The 18387-nt window shown below is 37.0% G+C and overlaps 2 protein-coding genes across 4 annotated transcripts in view; one reads left to right on the forward strand and one right to left on the reverse strand.

Annotated features, from left to right (window-relative positions):
* LOC139975173 (homocysteine S-methyltransferase YbgG-like) overlaps positions 1 to 18387 on the forward strand; it is a 170559-nt gene that overhangs the window by 120646 nt on the left and 31526 nt on the right. The gene's annotated exons all lie outside the window — the stretch shown is intronic.
* The window catches only part of LOC139975158 (serine/threonine-protein kinase PAK 3-like), a 55689-nt gene that overhangs the window by 36735 nt on the left and 567 nt on the right, over positions 1 to 18387 (reverse strand). The window contains exon 1 of one of the 3 annotated variants that reach the window (XM_071982815.1): positions 970 to 1755. The exons of the other annotated variants lie outside the window; for them this stretch is intronic. The gene's annotated coding sequence lies outside the window, so the exon portion shown is untranslated. Of the gene's footprint in view, positions 1 to 969; positions 1756 to 18387 lie in introns of those variants that run through there. 3 annotated transcript variants of the gene reach the window in all.

The raw sequence follows: 18387 nt of genomic DNA on the forward strand, positions 1-18387 counted from the left end.
AAGCACAGGCCACAATACTTTGCTTTTATAATAATTGCAATCCACTGGAAAGTTTGAAGGTAAATTATCAATGCCAAGAAACCTTTGAAAATGACTCTAAAAAAGGACTTGTAGTACATATCACTGGTATAATGGTACAGTAAGCCTAAGCCTAGTAACCCTAAACTTCCCTGTGGTATGAGTATTAAGTATGAAACTATTAGTAAAAAGCTCCTAACAGGAGAGCAATAGTACTGAATCGTACTATAGAATCTATACTAAAGATTTCAAAAATGGCAAAGAACATAATTTACATACCATGAAATAAATAAGGTACAGGCAAACTATATGCTGGAAAATGACAAGTACACACCACTATGTGTCTAGATTTTACTGTCAAAATGGCAGGTAGGTGGTTGTTTCATTATGATTGTGAAAAAAACTTCCCCAAGGAAATGAGTGGGATGAAAAGGGTTCCCATTCAAGCTTGCATCATAACAAATAAATAATGCTAAGCTCTCTAATTACTGCCCAGGTATCTAAAGCACTTAAATTTTAATTTTAAAACCCAAATTCAAATATATTCTAACATTTTTAATGCACATGTATTAAAGTAACAAAGTTCTGCAAGTTTGAGTAGATATTTGAAAGTACTTCAAAGTATCTATAGAGCTCATTAGCTCTAGACATACTACTGGTGTAGACAAAATTCTGTAGACAAAAATCCACCTTTTACAGTTCAATACAGTTCATGTATCATACATGCAAAATTATCAAATATATTTCTCTTTAGTAATGCTACAGTAATCTAGCTACAAGACTCATACTAACTCATATATCTTTTAAAATCACAGAGCAGCTTATACAGACTCTATCACTTTCATATAAAAATTTAGGTGAAATATAAATTGCAATTTACCCTTAATTACAACTTTTAAAAGCGATGCTCAAAACTTAACTAGAGAAAATCTGATAAATGATATTGCTTACCCTGCCATGATGATGAAAATACTGGTTTTAGCTCTTGTTCAAAAAAAAAAGTGGAACAAACTTGACACAGAAGTGAATATTGGTAAAAAGGGTGGGTCCAACCCAGTTAATGAACTACTACACACTAGGGTATATAAGCTATGTAGCTATACACAGCCTCCCTCGTTGTTGTCGTGTGCTTTTAGTGATATGGTTAACAGAACACTGCTACTGCTGTATGCCAGTCACCTGTAGAAATAGTACTATGTGCCTAGACCGAAGAACAGTTCTCCAACTTCCTGTTAGTCTTGACACTGTAAGCACAGTTACACAGATCAAATATGTACACAATTCCAAAGGACAATTGAGTCAATCAGCCATGCATATCTCACATCTGACTTAAAAGTTTCAACTTTGTTGAGTATAGACAGTAGTTACCCGGCGACGACCTCGTCAAAGCTTACAGGAACTCATAGAGAAGTTGTTACTCTGTAACTGGTTATGGGTACACGGCTGTATACACTGTCTTGATGCGTATCGTGACATCAGAGAAGGCATTATCGACATATATCTATAAAAGGAAGTCTGTTCTCTGAATGGCACAAGTCTCTCAGCACGTCATATCCTGTACTTTGATCGGACTTGTGTCCCGGTCATGGTTTGTGTACGAACATGTATGCTGCCTTACAGTACAGTCGTATAGTAGTTCGTTTGTAGTGAAAGCAATGCAAAATGATCAGGTTTTTCCTTGTGTTAGGACAAAACTGTTAGGGGGAGAAGCGTTCGGCCATGTTTCGCTTCCCCTTTAGATCAACGATGAAAATATGAAATAGGCACTACTGAAGTAGCCACTGTACAGCAGCGATCAAAATGAGTGATATATAGTACCATGCATTTCAAGAATTCATTTAGATATAAGGAAACAAACAAAAGCCCGCAAATGGACTTCACTATCCTTCACTGTCCATATAAGTCAGATGGCTATATCCTAAGCAATGAGGGACAACTGCGAAATTTCAAAAAATGCATCTAAATAACACAGTACTGCTACATTGCCATGTACCTACTGCGAGAGTTCTACGTAATTTTGAAGGATGATTTAATATGTTTCAGTAAGGCAGAATTTTAGTTCAGTTATTTTATAGTCCAAGGGGAACAAAAAAGGGACATTTTGAATGCAAGCAATTGTTTTCTCCGGTTTTCAAGATATTTCACCTTTAAAAAAATATGCTTAAAATCTGGAATGCTTCTTTTAAGGCTAAATGAACTAAAATGACTTAACCTTAATGTTAACCAATTGTATTTACAAACTCTTATAACTCAACCAAAAACATGTCCTTTTTAACTTCACATAACAGAGCATCCTTTTGATGATATTGCACACCATTTTTTCATCAACAAATTTGTAACATATTTATAATAAATATGTTACTTGGCAAGTCATAAAACACTTATAATTTCTCCCTTCTGTAATTTCTGAGACTTCTAATAAAGCTCAGATATAATCTTTTCTTCACATTGATTGTTAAATTGTGTACGAGAGTCCGAGCAAATGCTCTGAGGTTGGCATTAAAGACTCACCTCAAACCGCGTGCGGCCATCTGAAAAAGTTAACTTTCTGTTGCTTGCAAGTGACGTTTTGTTTGTGTCGCTACAAAATGCAGACAGTAATGAAACGTGATACCTTGTTATCTTTAGCTGGACCTGTGATATCCATCGCTGCATCGTTTGAACACTGTGCTGTACTGACTGTACACCAGTGTCTAATTACTGACGAGTGCAAGCTGTGTGTGTATTTTCTGGGTTCGATGGTGGTGTGTAACACTTCTGTTACACCTCATTCGAAAGTAGGTCAGATTACCGGCATTAGATGTTTCTTTTTGTGCGAGTCTTCACACCCTTTAAACTGTTGGTTGAAGTTTGTACATGTATGTATTTATGTACTGTATGTATGTGTGACCATTATTTGTGTGACCATCGTGACCATGTGTGACCATTATTATGTGTCACATGTGTGACCATTATTTGACTCTTGCATATTCAGTGGCAGTATACTGATGATCTTTGCAGGAAACTGACCACTGAAGCTTCATGTAGGAAATGGAATATGGAAATGGTAGGTTTCATAGTTTAGTTTAATATGTTGAGTTTATTGTGTAAAGTAAGGAGGGGGGGATTATTCCTTATCAGTGACTTTTAAACTAGTAGTTACAAATGTGATTTAAAGTTCCCTTGATAGTGCCAAAATGTCACTGGCTGCACATATAAATATAGACTGACAGACCTGTCTTCAAAAGGCCACACATCCTGTTTTTCTAAAGTATGATAGTTTGCATGCCCTGTTTCACAGAATGCAATTATCTCTTTTTCCTTGAAATTAGCAGTCAGCATTACTCTGATATGTGTAATTCAATAACAAACAATAGATGAATGTCACATAATACCAAGAAAACAACATGAACATAGAAAATAAGGCTCAAATAACAATGGTTTACACAATGGCAAATATTTAGTAATAAATAACAGCAAAAGTGTGAATTCAAAAGTAGAAGAACAAGTATCTATAATCCTTAGTTATACCCAGTATCTATAAAGTCTCAATTTTCCAAAATGCTCAAAGTGCAAATATAAATCCAGGAGGGTGACTCATATGAGTGTATATGAATATACACAGACCACTCTGATAGAAAAATGAGTACAGACTCACCATATCAACAAGTCTGTGAGATACTCAAATTTAAGGTATGAACAGATTTAAAAGTTAAAAGTTGTTGTAAGACCAAAAACCCGATTTGGATCTATTATCGGTTCAGCCTTGTCACTACATACCGTAACAAAATACTCACTGTTCATGTAAATTGGACAATCGTCATCCATCTTGAAGTCAAATTCTAAATCTGAACTCTGCTGTTTTTATTTCAAAATTGCGGAAGTTAGAGATTCCAGTCAATGATTAAAATTTAATATCCTAACACAAGCGAAGTGAAAGTTCAAAGCCCTCTTCCGAGTCTAATGTTTCAGAGAAAACTAACTTCTCCAAGGTTTTGTTAACGATCAAAATGGAATCGACGAGGCTGTTTACAGAGGGTGTCTTGCAAAGCAAACAAATCTTTGTGTAGGGGGATAAGGGAGACTCCGTATTTCAGGAAATGTTTTCCATACCATCAATGACAGATTCCATTTATAACAGAGAAAAAGTGAAAGCATCGCACTCTAGTTGAAAAGTTTGAATTTGTCCTTTTATTTGATAACGACAGATTTCTTAGTCTGTCAGCGTTACTTGCAGTAGTTTTGAAACTATGAAATTTCTCGGTCTCCAAACTGACGATTGAAAAATCCACAAACTAGTCCCAACAATGCAAAATGACAATCAAAATATGTCTAAAACAAAGCCTCCTCACAGATTGGCTATCGAGCAGTGTCTTACTATGCACTAAACATATCTGAACTGTACTTTTCACTGTACGTAAGGAAACTTGACAAGGGAAGAGTTAATTAGGCATGATTACATTTAATTCAGCCCGCTGGATTAAGCAGGGTGTTTTCCTCAGAGGAAACCTACGGTTGATCACTACATGTCCTGTAATGGAGTTAGTCATTCACTACAAGGCACAAATAACCTTTCGGCCATAGCTGCTCAGATGACAATGTAAAACTGACAATTCAAAGGTTAAAACTATGCAAAAGTGTTACTTAACAAAATACAGTAAGAGGGAGAGGGAGGGGGAGGGGGAGGATAGGGGATATTGGGGGAGAGTAAGTATCCTGGGACTCCTGTAAAAGGGTTTAAATGTTTGAACTGGGGGTGATTAATACAATGTAATTAGTACTGTTTGCCTTGGCCGTGCTGTTCAAATTTTCATTTTTATTTGTAAATCTTCATTTTCAATTTGATTTATTGTGGATTTCAAGTAGAAGACCACATATATACAGAGTATCACAAAAGTGACTTAAGTTGGTTACTTTTGACAAATTGAAGAAGTGGCTTTTCCTTGCTTCATCCATCAAGTCATCATATCTCATCCACTTTTACTGCTCAAGTGACGACCAGGGAAGTGATCAGGGCAGAAAGTAAACGGGGAAGAAAATGACAAGAAGATGCTAGCTGTTTATGTTCACTAAAATTAACATTTTAGTGTCCATCCCTCTGCCACTTCCCTCCCCCACTTCCCTCCCACACTTCCCCACTTAATCCGTACTGGGTAAAAACAGCATAGGGCAATTTAAAGATGATAGAAAGTATTCTGAAGCGTATACAAACATGGTACCATTAAGATATGTTGGTAATACTTCTTTTGTAATATATTTATGAAGTTGAACTATTCACACTATGAAAAATCTCATTCTATTCTACTGTACATATATTCTATTTAAAGAGCTCTGGATGCCATATTATATATTCATTATTAAAACATTTCATGATCTGCTATTGTAATCTCAGGCCCCCCCCCCTAAAAAAAAAAAACCTATAACAATAACAGTAGTAGACATGGCTCTCTACTAATTCAAAGATCGAATTAGGAAACCAACAAAGTATTCATGTTGTGTATTATTTCCAAAAGTATCTATTTCTCTTTTGTACTGTTAAAGAGGTAGTATGTCTGTACAGTGGGCAGTCACCAATGAAATATAGAGGGCGACATTTTGCTACTCCGGGCAAGCAAATATTAGTCAGAGGAGATTTAGCAACACTTACCTAATTTCTTTTGCTAAATTGTTTCCTACCCCATCGTCATGTCTGTATTTTATTGGATTTTGTTCCATAATTTCCACAATTTCACAGTGAAATGCTTCAACCATCCATTTGGTTATAAATACGATGGACATATCCAGTCCAGTTTAATTCTAATTTGATCTTCTGATCGACAAAATGTTAAGAATCAAAATCAATTGTAATTAGTTCCTTGTAAGCAGTCATGTAGTGATATCTTTAGGAGGGTGTCTTGTACAGTCAATTTTATATCTAGGTTAGCAACTTAGCAGGGTCAGTCTTGTCATATAGGTTTGTCTATTTGTGCCTCATATTTAAGGCAGTACTACCATACGACATCTTTTTCCCTTGTGGTTTTCCTTTTCGACCAAACAAACTAGGAAGTCTGCATATAAACTGAAACTACTATTTCTAAGAAATGAATTAATTTGTTCTCAAGGTGTTCGAAACTTCACCACACCTGACCTTACAAATAGAAGGAACCATATATCTTTCATATCATCACAACATGAAGATCTCTACAAATGATTTTAATCTTCCAAACAAGTTTGCATGTAATTTTTAATTTTGTAATATGTATAGTTTTCATTTATAGTACACCATTTACACAACAGACCTGTCAAAAGTAGGCTTGAGGCCTTTCCATAGTAGGCTGACATTGGTTTTACCAATAAAAATTGAGTTACTGTAGTCACCATATGATTGTGGCAACTTTGAGGTTACAAGAAATACAGCTGTATCATCCTCTACAACTGTAGAGTGAGCATTGTTTCACATACATAATCGGTCTGCAGGTTATGCCCACACATAAGTCTCTAATAAATAGACATTTCATACACATATTACACATCAGCACCTACAGAGATTAATGCACACATTCTATTCACACAAACATGACTATTAGCATACATATATATACTTATTAAATTCAGGTATGAATGTACTTCCATTGTTTTTACCGTATCGACAACAATACTTAGCAGTGGTCAATGTACACATCAACAAAACAACAACCCGTCAGATCAGATCTTCGCATGTGCAAAAGTAATTTACAGAGCTTGTCATTATAAGCCTTTTGTTACTTCCTGCGAAGATAGTGCTTAAATGATCAACTCCCCCACGTACAACATGAAAGGTAAGTTAATAACATTTCACCTACAGTAAGTTGAACTAATGCAGGTTTTGCTTAATGCCATTAGAATCTGTCAGAGTAACTAACCAGTCTCAGGCACATAGCTAGACTCCCATGGTATTTTATTGCTTTCGTCTTTAATTTCTGAATTTGATTGCTTTAATAGTTATTGTTAGGATATTTATTATTTATTTTTGTAATTTTTAAGGATTCATTATTTTTAGGCTGCATTATTTTTAAGCTGTAATAATTTTAAGTTGTAATATTTTATGCCATTTTGTGAAGTGCTTTGAGATCATTCTTTGACGTAATACATTATTATTATTATTATGAGGGGGCAGATCAAGTGGTTGGCTTAAATTTTAAGGGTCAGAGAATTAAAAGTTCAGTTAATGCTTACTGTACGTTGATATGATTTTTTTATGACATCATGTAGGCTCTAATCTGGAAATTGGGGGGGGGGGGGCTGTTGACCAGTTTGGTAAAAAGTAGTGGTGGGGTAACCCATTCCCTTTGAGAAATGTGTGTTTCAGCAAGAGGCTATGATGCAAATATGGTGAACTAATTCCATAATGCCACAGTATCCGACCTGCTTGCAAGTGCAATTTTTTGCCATGCTAGTTTCGTCTATGAAAATTTGTGGGGGGGCGGGGGACACTTTCCCCCTTCCCTGGCTTCACCACTGCTCAATCTCCTTTAAAATCTGCTAAGTATTCATGTGTGCTTCAACAGTAAAATGACTATATACTGTTTTTGTAAACAATTTCAGTTGTAAACATATGTAGAGTGCATGAAAGTCCAGGATACTTACAGTAAAGACCATTATAACTAGTTTGCAATATGTTGGGGAAGACCTTGAGTCAACTTCCTGCAGGGTCAATACAGGCGGAAGAAAAACATTCACCGATTAGGTTTCATTAAATACAATAACAGGTTACTAAGTACTGTAGGACCCTTGAAACATATTGAGGTGTGTACAAGGTTGTGATGGTCACACAATGTCTGAACAGTCTGATGGTACAGTAACATCTAGAAGTAACCCAACAGATGTGACTGATTCTAACTAAGGCATGGCAACAAATGTGCCAACCTCAAATTTTCAAGCTGGACAAGTTGGATTCTCTTTAATCAATTTCATACACTGTCGCTTAGTTTGTGTCGTGTGCTTGACTTATTCAATTCTGGAATACAGCTCTAGGCATACAGTACTTATATACTTCATTTTCAGAGGGACACAGAGTTTTCCCATGAGAGCAGACATAACCCATTCGTTCACCCCCCACCCCCAAAAATAAAACTTTCTGACAGTTCCTTTTTTTGAGGGGGGAGCAGACAGAACCCATTATTCAACAACTCCCCCCCCCCACAAAATAGAACTTTCTGACAATGATTTTTTTGGGTGGGGAGACAAATATTTGGCGGTTCCTGTATGCCCCCCTCACCTCTGGCTACAGAGTTGATAACTTGACATCCCATCATTTCAGGCACTTCCTGTATATGTACAGTCTGTCAAAACAAAGACAAAGTCTTAGCCACTTATTATTTCTTTAAGACTTGCTGATACCATTGCCTGTGGTATTTACCTATCAGAGAACTTAGACAGCAGCTGTACCAGGCACCTACTGTATATACAGTACTTAGCAGACATACTGTCAATCATACTGTATGTGTCTTCTTCCTTTAAAGTGGCCATGACACGAAAATTTCAAAGTCCTATATTTTTGGGATCCATCAAAGAATGTTCTCTAAAACATGTATCAACCAATCTGCCAGTTTAAAACTTGATTTTTCAAGTCGAAAATTGAGAATGAATTTACCCTTTTCGGCGTTTGAAACTTTGTTTACTCGAAAATTTTCCGATTCGCATGACGTCATGTGACGTCACGTTTTGAACACATTTGTTGTCGCTGCTACGGTACCATTCACGTACACAGTAGACAAGTACACATACCACTAGTAGTTACTAAACAAAACACCGATCACAAGTGCGATATCAAATCAAAATTTCCTGTGAAATGGCGGATCCAGAGCCAAATGCGGCAACCGAAGTTCAAAGTGATAATGGTTCTTCACTAGGCAGTGAAATTGGGCTATAATTAGAGTGCCCTTTCTCATATTCGAAGCAGAGAGTGAAGGCGATGATCATTCCAATATTGAACCGAACGCTGAGGGTGGAGCGGAGGTGTTAGAACCGTATCAGTTCGAGCCTGTTAAACGAGCCGAAATTGAAGCTCCACAACATATCGAAGAAGAAATCCGTTCGAAACCATTGCAAGGAACATACAACGTGGTAAGAATTTATTAACGAAGCATTTAAAAACAAAATCCAGTCCATTTTGTGCATGTGTTGTTGGAATTCGCGGAACACCCTAAACCGTATTGTGCGTTGTGTTACGGTAACTTACAACCCATATGTAGAGTGTGTAGTACTAGTAGGGTTGGTTGCATACTGAAAGTTTGGCTCGGGGATGTAAGTTGCATTATGCAGCCATGCTAGGTAGGCATATGTGTTATTTCATACTCATTATTACTTGGCTAGTACTTTGGCCTGGAGTTTTGCAAATCAATTTTCTGAAACAAAAGAATGTTTCATGATACATGGAAGGTGTAAAATCACAACAAATGTAACCATAACTGTACATTGTGTGCCTGCTTGTTATTGTGGACATCATGGCCAACATTAATACATTTTGAACTTTCATAAATTTTTTCCCAGGCAGTACAGATACATAGCCTACGGTCAACAGGTTCAATGATACTTGGGGTTCCTAGCAAGACACGTCAGGGTTGTGCTACCATCATGTGCAGTCCAAAGGATCAGAAGTGATTTTCCAGCCAATGGTCATTACACTGGATTCAAGTTGCCAGGAGAAAACTCATTGTATAGGAAGCCTTTCTAAACTACGATTGTGTTGGATTATCTGCAGATAAGCAGATACATATAATATGTGCATAAGGGAACGGGCATTGACCTTTTTAGGGGCATTTACCTCGTTTGATTCGTACCTTTAATCTGGAAGCCAAAATAACCATATCACCAATGATATTTGACAGAAAAGTCATAATAAAGACCAATGGAGGCAGCAGAACTCTTGAATGTTTAGACTGTTTCTTCAGCAGCAGTTGGTTTGTTTTGTAGTCTTTCTTCAAAAACTCAGCAGTACACCCTGTTAATGGTCTTCGATTGTTTTAATGCGTGTGATGCTGTGTTTCACATTGCCCATCAGTGTTGTACGTGTCGTCGTGCGTGGGTAACATTTTTGCATGTGAGTTGCGTCGTGCAGTGTTTCTTGGTTTAAATAACCCTGTATTGTATTTGCTTCTGGATTATTCTAATTAATTTGTCACAACAACGATTGATAGCGATGGACATGCAACTGCTTTGTAGGCTTAAAGCAAAAAAAATCATGTAAGTTGTTTTCTTTTAACCTCCTTTGATGTCACAAATTACATTAGTGTAATTTAAGAATGATAATGTTTATGGAAAGTACAGTTTTACTTTTATGTCATATAATACAATGATTGTTGTTAATGTTAGTTCAGATTGTCCAGAATGACTGTCTAGAACTGATATTGAATAAATTTTGTTCAATGATTTAACACTTGAACTATGTTGTGTGAATTTTTGGCTCTGTGACTTTAAAATAAATCGCTTTGAGATTTAATTAAACAACCTTTGGAATAAAATCTTTTTACCTACCTATTTTGACCCATCCCCATTACCCCCACTCCCTCCACAACATAATAAATGGTTTTCCTGGAATAGGCATAAGAAATTATTGCTATAATTAACTGATCCAGCATATTCCAGAAATAAATTGGGGCACTGAGATTTGTTCACAAGAAGATGTAACCCATCGCCTCTGAAGCTAACCTCATAGCTTATTAGTATACAATAGAGCAATGAAGGGGGTGTTAATTTAGATGATACAGTAAAATCTCTTCGTCTATTGCGACTTCAGTGTAGTAACGCTAATACTATAGGGGAACCATACTATAGTACTACTAGTGCTCGGCGCGCTACCTCCTAAGGATCGCCACTTGCCCCATTGGAGGTTTCCTGTTCCCCGATCTGGTCTTCAGAGTAGTTTTTTGTGGATTACTTGACAGAAGAATGACTCTTTTATGTCGAACCGTTAAAGTCCATTTGTTTTATTTCATAACAAAAAGGAGGGATCGTAGTATGCTTCCGTGAAGTGTTCGCTTCATTCGAACTGCATACTGGCTAGGCCCAGTGAAATCGGCGCTGGTGTTGTGCACTAACTTGGTCATAATCGCCGTGTTTTTTTTCGTCCTTCAGCCATGGATGAAGGCTAATTGCATGGGTAATGATATTTATGCAGCCCCAACAACACAACGGACCGGCATTTCTCTCGGATAGTTTACAACAGTTGTAAAACAAACTTGAAATTTCTAACGATATAGCGTAATACAGTGGTTGTTCTCTCAGTGTAAATGTGCGTGTACTGTATATGGAACGATATGATCGTCGCGCATCCGATACATGCCTGAGCTTTGCACGTGTGTTCCTAACATGACGTCATCATTGTCTTGTTGTGAAATCGCATTCTCAGGTATCTATTTTCGGATGCGATTATTAAAACGTTAATTACTAATTAGTCCTTGAGGTTTTCAAGGTGTTGAGGATAGTTTTGAACATAGATTTTCTCATAGATTCAGAGGAAGTTACTCTCGATGAGTTGGATTTTTCGTGTCATGGCCTCTTTAACTCCACTATTATGGTTTGATTTACTCTAAACAACTATTTTTGCCCTCCTCTTGCACCTACAAACAGTGACATATTATTCAAATAAATATTTTATAAAATATCAAAATAATTATCAAAACTAAATATCAAAACAATTATCAAAAATAAATATTAAAATTAATTATCAAAGATAAATATCAAACTAAATATCAAATAAACAAAATTTTGATGCCCTAGTAGCAGATTCTGGTACCACAAATGTATCCTGATACAGCTCAGCTGAAAACCTTTTGACATCACCACTGAAACATTGGACTCAACATAGATGAACTAAACTGGTGTTACTTAAATTATAGTAACTTATCAACTGTTAACTGTAGGAGCATTTTTACAATCATATCGAAGTCTCTATCTCCACCAACTTCTGTTAACAGAGCTTCTTCAAATGACAATTAACTCGACTAGCTGTTTAAAAATACAATTAATCATGCGTTAAAGTCAATGAATAAACATTTTATTGCAAACATGTCGCTGGCTCTTCCTTTTATTCCCACATTTAATGAGTGGGTGTCGAAAGCAGGAAACAACAACTTGACAATATTAACCACTGAGACACAGAACACACACAATAAGCATTGGCTTAGATATGACTAATGAATAAAAATTCCCTAAATATATATAGTTATGTTGGATAAATATCTATGATATTGCCTAATATGCAGCTAAATTATCCAGATAAATTCAGATATTTTGAGACATACTTGAGATATTCATGAGATGAGTATGTACTTCCTTGTACAAGGAAATGTTGAGCAAGTGCTAATTAATTCCATGTGTACGAAGGTTTAACACTAATTTGATATCTGTGAGTGTAGCAAGTCAATGAATGATTGCCAATCCCTTCAAGTGGTAAGATGTTACAGTTACATCAATTGTACCTTGTACCTTTGTTGAACAGTTTCACAATAAGAACACAAAGGCCATAAGTTTGTGACAACAGGTGTATCTCAATCATATTCTGTGCAAAAGCACGTTTGGTTGTGACCAATCCAAAGAAATGGAATGATTTTCTACCCTCTGTCTGATGTCATTTGCCTAAATGTACACAGGTCTCTACAAGTATGCTTCCAATTAAAAATGTTCAAAATTGATGTTCTTTTTTCGACAGATATTCGCACAACTGGCTGACATGTTGATGTACATATATGCTCATGCTACTGTAGGTGTTCATGCTGTACTGTACACAGAACATTATTATTTTGTGTACTTCATGTTCAGCAACATTTATCACAATTGCTTTGCAAATTGTAAAGACTGAAATTATGCCACAACAGAGGTATAAGAGCTGTTATCAAATTTAAAAGTAACAGATATACTTTCCAACATTTGACATTTCAACATAAATGTGAATAACGGATCATGTAAAAATTATATTCATCTTTCAAGAAGTGGGTAAAAAGGAGAGCTCTCCTTTAACATCACTCCTCTTTTGACAATTCCTGTACTAGGTTCTAATGGTTACATATATTGTAATGCTGTTGTCTACCTACAATTCCCAAAGCAGGTGAATATGCTTGAAGCTTCGGAGGGCCCCCAAACTTTTGCCAGGCTTTTAAGGACCTAGACTATTATGAGAGACTACTAAGAAGGCTTGGCCTACCATCCATTGTTTATAGGCAAAACAGGTGAGATAGGATTGAGACCTTAAGTTTACCTGTGGGATTTATGTCCTTGCTGACCTCCCTTTTCAGCAGGATATGTCTGTAACTTAAAACAAGATGTAATACCACAATTCATCTCAAGTTCTTCTCTTCTAGATTGGTTAATGTGTGGAATGGTCTCCCTGTGGAATAGTCGTCTCTGCGACTACTCTAAACATATTCAAAAACAGACTTGACAATCACTGGAAAGTTAATAGATTCTCATTCCAACCACTTCCAATGATAAGTAAGTATTGAGTTAGATAGAGATGTTACTTTAAGTATGATTGGTCAACAGGATCTCTTATTCAAGACCAAAGAGGATACATGTATGTATGTGTTTTTAAGTGTGCGTTTGTTTTGTATTCTAACCGAGGACTTGAACAAAAGAATTCCAGGTCCTCTGTTGTGATTTCTAAAGAATCACCACGTCCTCGGAAGAATTCTATTGTATGGGGTATTGTTAAGGTTAGGGTACGTGGATTTGAACAATTGATGGAAACTACAATGGGGGCCTCCGTCTGAATGTAATACAAACATGTGTGTGTATGGGTGTATGTATTTAAAAGTCACCCAAGATAAAACCTGGGCACAAAAATCAAACAACTTGGATCCACTTTCAACCCCAGTCCCTTACCTCAATGTAGTAACTGTTTGATCCTGACGATGTTGTGTCCCTTTGAAATTGGTGTAGATACTACACCTGGTCCGTGCTATGGGTTTCTACTGATAGAGCGATTGTCTACAGTTACATGCATGATTAGCACACTACAACTAGGCTTATTATCGTTATACCAGGGTTTTTGTTAAGAAATGAAGTAGGTGGGTCAAGTTGAAAATTAGGCGGGACTGTCTGTACGCGGACATGGGGGAGGGGTCTAAGGTTGCCGGAAAATTGCAATTTAAAAAGTCTCTAGATGCAAAATGGTGCAATATACAGTTGTTTGGTCAATGATATTGCCCCCTCCCAATCACCCCTTTCTTCAGTCCTATTTTTCTTTTTTTCTCCTGAATTTTTTTATTAACACTCGGGTCATGGAGCCTAGGGAGGTAGCTATGCCACTGAACCGAACTTAGCAAGGGTGTGACGCACTTGCTGCATTAAATGAAGTGCGATCATAACAAAATGATAATAGGTCTACGGTACCTACAAAGTGAGTAGGATTTTACTGCCAAAAAATACCCAACTAGATCTGTGATAGAACCTTCTGTTTTTTATTCAGCTTTTATCTCTGTTGGGCAACAATTTGTATGTCAAGAGAAGCCCTTCGCCTACCTCTACTCTCACCCACCCCTCGGCCTCATCTCCTCGACCATACTACTAATGTTCAACTTCTTGTAGTTTTTACCAACAGTTAACTGCTGTGACAGTTTCAATCACACCTGACCTGGTTGTGGGTATTTATTCCTCTCGATTTTTTTCGTCATTTTTTTTTTTTTTTTTTTTTTTAATTTAATTTTTTTTTTTACTGAGCGTCGCAAAGTAGCCGGGTCATGTACGTGCAGTAAGCGGGTCATTTGACCCGGGTCCCGGCTACTAACGAAAACCCTGTATACATGCCATTGCACTGTATACCAACTGCTATTATCAGGTACATCAAAGTTAATTCATCACAGATAGTCACACTGTGTATGTCTTTATCTTGTTTGCTCATCCATTCATCTCCCTACATTATCTCCCTATAAACACTGATTATTTTGCTTCTTGAGATGGCAAGTAAAGATTTTATAACTTAAAATGCAACACTCAAAAATGAGTACACAAGGGATGTTTACCCACCCCTCTTATATTCTTTCTCCCTCTTATATTCTTTATCAATTTCCTAACTACAGCAAACACTTTCTGTCAGTGTCATTTGAGCAGAGCAATGTTTGTTCAGATCTTCTTAGTCATCAGGTATGCAGGTATGTCATACGTGGGAATATTGCTGTCAAATATTTTACCACCTTTCCTCTGAACATGCAATATATCATCTTACCAAACTAGCTACCTTAATAAAAAGCTTCTGTTATGCAATTATTGAACATAGTTTAGTTTAGTTTAGTATAGTAGAAAAAAGGATCAGGAGGGACACTTAAGTCCCCATCAAGGACCCTATAGAGAGAGGGAAAAAACTGAAGACACAAACACTCACACTCGATTACAATGCTTAAAGTGCTTGTCCAAAGCATTCTTAAACCCATTAACACTACTTGCAAGTACAACTTTCTCAGGCAAACCATTCCACTCATTCACAACCCTATTAGAAAAAAAAGTTATGCCGAATATTAATCCTATTATGTGACTTTTGGAGTTTAAGACAATGACCTCTGGTACAACTACTGTTAGCAAACATGAAAAAGTCGGTAAAGGATAAATTGTCGAAACCATACACAATCTTGAAAACCTGGATCAAGTCCCCACGTAACCTCCTAAGCTCCAGTGTGGTGAGATTCAACAGTTGTAACCGCCTATAATAAGGAACACTCTTTAAGGAACTAATCATCCTAGTAGCCCTCCTCTGGACCTTTTCAAGTACTTCCTTATCCTTAGCAAAATATGGGTTCCAAGCCTGCACAGCATACTCCAGATGAGGCCTAACCAACTGCTTATAAAGCCTAACTACGATGTCCTCTTTCAGGAAACTGAAGTTACTCTTCATCATACCTAACACCCGATTACCACTTTTAGCAGCTTCAAGACAATGTAAAGGTTTCAGAGATTAGTCAATGTAGATACAGTACCTAGGTCTCTTTCAACAGAGACCTCCTGTAACTCCACACCATTAAGATTGTATGTAAACTTTTGGTTACTACTACCAATGTGCATTACCTTGCATTTATCAATATTAAAAAGCATTTGCCACCCCTGAGACCAGGAAAAAATCTTATCCAAATCCGTTTGAAACTTCTCAGAATCGCTTTTGGAAGAGACCTCAGAATACAATTTGGTGTCATCAGCAAACTTCTTAGCTGTACACAAAATATCTCTGTCGATGTCATTTATATAGGCAACAAACAACAAGGGACCCAATACAGACCCTTGTGGAACCCCACTAGTAAAGTTTTGCCAAGAAGAAGCACAGCCTTTAATTACCACCCTCTGTTTCCTATTACCAAGCCAATTCCCAATCCAAGACAGTTAATTCCCATTGATACCCATATTCTTCAGCTTAAGTAACAGACGCTGGTGGGGAACTTTATCAAAGGCCTTCTGGAAATCCAGGAACACAACATCTACCGACTTCTGCCTATTTAGTGAGCTTGTTACATCTTCCATAAACTCAAGGATATTAGTGAGACAAGACCTTTTTTGACAAAAGCCATGTTGAGACTCTCTGATCAAAGACTGACTGCTGAAGTGACAGACCATAGACTTTTTAACAATAGACTCCATGACCTTACAAACAACACTAGTGAGACTAATGGGCCTATAATTACAGGGCTTAGACTTATCACCCTTCTTGAAAATTGGGGTAATATTAGCACATCTCCAGTCCTTAGGAACATAACCTTCATCCATAAATTTACTAAAAACCAATGAGAGTGGAACGCAGAAATGGTGTGCAAAAGTCTTCAACAAATACGGATGGATTGCATCTGGTCCAGAAGCTTTAGAAACATTTAGACGAAGCAGCTCCTTTAAGACAACCTCATCCGAAAATAAGACCTTATCCAGTTTAGGCCTATCACTGCCACCTGAAAATCTGGAATACTACTCATATCTTCCCTTGTGAAAACCGACACAAAATAGTTGTTCAAAAGATCTGCAAGATCCTGACTATCAGTAACTATATTATCAGCCTGTGGTGCCCTAAGAGAAACAATTGTATCTTTAACTTTCTGCTTTGACCTGACATAAGAAAAGAAGGCCTTTGGGTTATCCTTAATTTTTAGGGCAATGCTATTTTCGAAATTCAATTTTGCAGAGACTAAGCATTCTACCTTCAGCTGATGAATTTTAAACTTGGCCAAAAGAGATTCAGATTTAGTCCTCCTAAACAACTTCCACATTCTACGTTTTTGCCTAATTACACATCTAACTTTCTTATTCATCCAGTGAGGCATACTGCTTTTACGACGATGATTCTTCCACGGAACATGATTTTCCATAATGACCTTTAATTTATCAGCAAAACAAATCCAAGACTGAGAAGCACTCATATCAAATTAATCCAATCTGTACCCTTTAGTAAAGTTCCAATTGCCTCTGTATCTGATCTCGAAAAATCAGGGACTTTTTCCTTGCTAACAGAATTTACGACTTTGCAAACAACATCAAAAGCTAGTATATCATGATCACTAGTTCCTAGTTTTCCTAGACCCGTCAAATCAACAACATTGCTTAGATCAGAACTCAAAACAAGATCCAGGATGTTATCCCCCTAGTAGAGAAAGTAACATGTTGATGTAAAAGCAATCTTGCACAACATCTAGAAAATTACTACCCTTCCTACTACTGGAACCATCTATCCAATTAATGTCAGGAAAATTAAAGTCGCCCATTATAACAACATCACCTTTAGCAGCCTTTCTAATCGAATCAAACAGCACGACATCATTATCATCGCTGCTGTTAGGAGAACGGTAAACAACACCAACAGTGATAACATCACTGGACCTCTTGGAGTTGTTTGTGGACAACTCGCACCAGACAGAATTAACAAAAGCCCCTTGCAACTGAGATTTCTCAACACTTACAATGTCATCCCTAACATACAGTAACACTCCCCCACCAACCCCATTATGAGTATCCCTTCTGTCCTGACGATACACAACATACCCCAGGTGAGAAACCTCAGCACTATCAATGTCCTTCCTTAACCAAGATTCGGTGATACCAAACACATCCGGTTTCAGATCCTCAAGAAGCACAGTAAATTCAGCAAAATTTTTACGAATACTTCTAGCATTGGTTAAGACAACCTTCAGCTTATCCCTGAAACTATGTACCTTAGCATGCCTCCTAAAGTTAGAACATTGGCAGAATAATCACTATAGGACTGATTAGGCTTCCAAGTCTTAGTTGTTCTACAATAGTACATATGATTAATGCATTAGCTATGTTTAGTATATGTTTACACTTTCTTTTAATATTATAATGGGTTACCTCCACTTAACCATGTTAATAATTTACCTAGCCTGACATACTTAGGTTACTTCATTTGTCCTAAGTACAACAACCTTCAAATACAACTTAGTTTCCTGC

This window comes from Apostichopus japonicus, chromosome 10 (assembly GCF_037975245.1).
Source record: "Apostichopus japonicus isolate 1M-3 chromosome 10, ASM3797524v1, whole genome shotgun sequence".
Taxonomy (NCBI): domain Eukaryota; kingdom Metazoa; phylum Echinodermata; class Holothuroidea; order Aspidochirotida; family Stichopodidae; genus Apostichopus; species Apostichopus japonicus.